Below are 2,291 nucleotides of genomic sequence, written 5' to 3' on the forward strand. Positions count from 1 at the left end.
TGTTTCCCTTTCAAAATTCCCGCCTATAATTCAAAACTGCTTGTTTTGCGTTAAAATCATCATCTACAGCAGTTTCGTAGCGCGCTACGAAACTGCTGAGTTTTTTTTTTTTAAACAGCTTGCTTCTGATTTTGTAAGCCCTTTTAGATGCACCAATTCACCATGAATCCCTGAGCACCTCTTTAGATCCAGACTTGTCAAGTTCACAAAACCAGCTAAGTTCACAAGGCCAACAATCTTTGAGCAGCATTTTTAGGTTTCCCTGTACTACCACTTGCATATAGAAGGAACAGAGGATCTTCTGCATCAATCCATCTAACTTCACATTCGGTCATGTATTTTGGAATTGTATCCTGCCACCAGATGTCTCTTCCTTTCTTTCATGGTGTGTTTTTTATTTAATGCAAACTCATCTGCATATGTCAAACAGACACCTACAGGAACTCCATTTTTAGATGATTCCACCAGCGCAGAGTCTATTTATTTCTTTCAGATTAATGAATTTAGCACCCCGGCGGACAGCATTACAAGTTAGCAGTGCTTTAGCTTTGTGGTGTATAATTCGTTGAGCAAGAGACTCTGCTGAAAATCCAGCAAATACAACTGAATGAACAGTACCATCTTCATATCTTCATCTGACTCCTGACCTGAATCATTCTCTCCTTCTACTTCATCTGAAGATTCCTCTCCAAGGATATCTTTCTTAAGGTTTTCATAAGCTTTCTCGTGCTCCAAAAAAAAATGGATCTGGCTTGAAAATATCGAGGCCAACTTCTTGATCAAGCTCATCTTCTAGGGAAAATTCATGGGTAAACTGATCTTCTTGCTCCACAAGATCCAGTTCTGGACGAATAGCAGGATAACCCTGGAAATTGGCTTTGCGAATTGCAAAGAGTCCTTCAATCGAAAACTGCACTCGTTTGTCAATTTCTCCCTCATGAAGAATACCCCTAAATCGCTCAAAAATTCCATAGAGGCCTTGAGGTGATAGGTCTTGAAGCATGGACCCGCATTCCTTTACAAATCCAACAGCAACCTCAACACTGTCGTCTGTAGGATTCTTCAGCAAAACAATAAGAAGTTCCAAAGCAATGATCTCATGTGCAACTTGCTGGTTCGCTAGGTGAGCTATGAATTTTGTTGTTGCTAGTAACAGAGGCTTGTCATTGTGTTTGAAAGCTCTCTTAAGCTGCAAAATAATTCTTCTCAAAAGGAGATTACCAACTTCTGGAAACTTTGTATTCACCACATCAACCAAGGCAGCAAAAACATCAGTAAATCCAGGTGATGCCATCTGGGATTTCATACATGACCTACAAAATAGACCTCTTCCCCGGATAAGGTTCTCTGCAAAGAGCTCTGGGATAATTTTTTTAATGTTTTATGTGTTCACTTTGTTTACAAGCCTATTGATACTTTTACGAAGAGCATCCCAAGACATACGCTGATATTCCAAACTGCTTTTATCTTGCAAATATTTCATCATTTGGGCCATCTTGAAAGGAGGAACATAAACACCACCACTTCTTCCAAGCGCCTTTTTAGCTTTGTAGATTCAGATGCATGGCTACTTGGACCTTTGTGATATACCGTCCACGTTCCTTTGCATCCCGCCAATTCAACCTCAGTGATTAGTTCTAGACGGATAGATTATTGAAGCGCACATAACGAAACATTCTTTCCATGACCAGAACAACCTACCAGTTCATAGTTGCTTTGTTTTGCAACACCTGCTGCGTTAAGGTCTGCATTCAATCGCAATCCAGATGTGAAGTCTTTCAATGGACCAACATTAACCAATGAATCTCTTACGGCAAACTACAACCTCCTGATTTTGAGCCTGCATCCGCCATGTCAATTTCTGCATGAAGTAATTGCTTTTGCGGAAAAGCACATTTCATTATATCCTCCGCACTCTTTTTACTTTTCACATTTTCATCTTTCCAAATGGTACCAGTGCCAGAAATGAGAAATGCTAGAACCAGCATTGCTACAACCACCACAATTAAGGTAAATCACACATTCTCCAGTACATCCCTTATTGCCCGAGAATTGTCTTCAGTTTTGGATGGAAATCTCGATTTGAATAGTGCAGGCAAGAATCAAATTTCAAGGCTACAAAACACGTGTCAAGACCGACATATAAGACCTTACACATGCTATCCCCGTAAAAATTTTTGCAGAAAATATGACAGCTGGGGTGAGATGTGCTATGGATCAGCACGAATTCCCCATTTCGTAGCGCAGTTAGTGCAAAATCGGTGTTTTCCGCTACGAAATCACCTAAACCA

At 40.3% G+C, this 2,291-nt stretch overlaps 1 pseudogene; it reads right to left on the reverse strand.

Moving 5' to 3' along the window:
- Nucleotides 1-712: 712 nt before the first annotated feature.
- Nucleotides 713-1,294, reverse strand: LOC149246535 (uncharacterized; annotated as a pseudogene).
- Nucleotides 1,295-2,291: the final 997 nt, after the last annotated feature.

The sequence above is a fragment of the Pinus tabuliformis genome, chromosome 7 (assembly GCF_031772625.1).
Source record: "Pinus tabuliformis cultivar Carrire ecotype Pingquan chromosome 7, CPIR1, whole genome shotgun sequence".
NCBI classification, from domain to species: Eukaryota; Viridiplantae; Streptophyta; class Pinopsida; order Pinales; family Pinaceae; genus Pinus; species Pinus tabuliformis.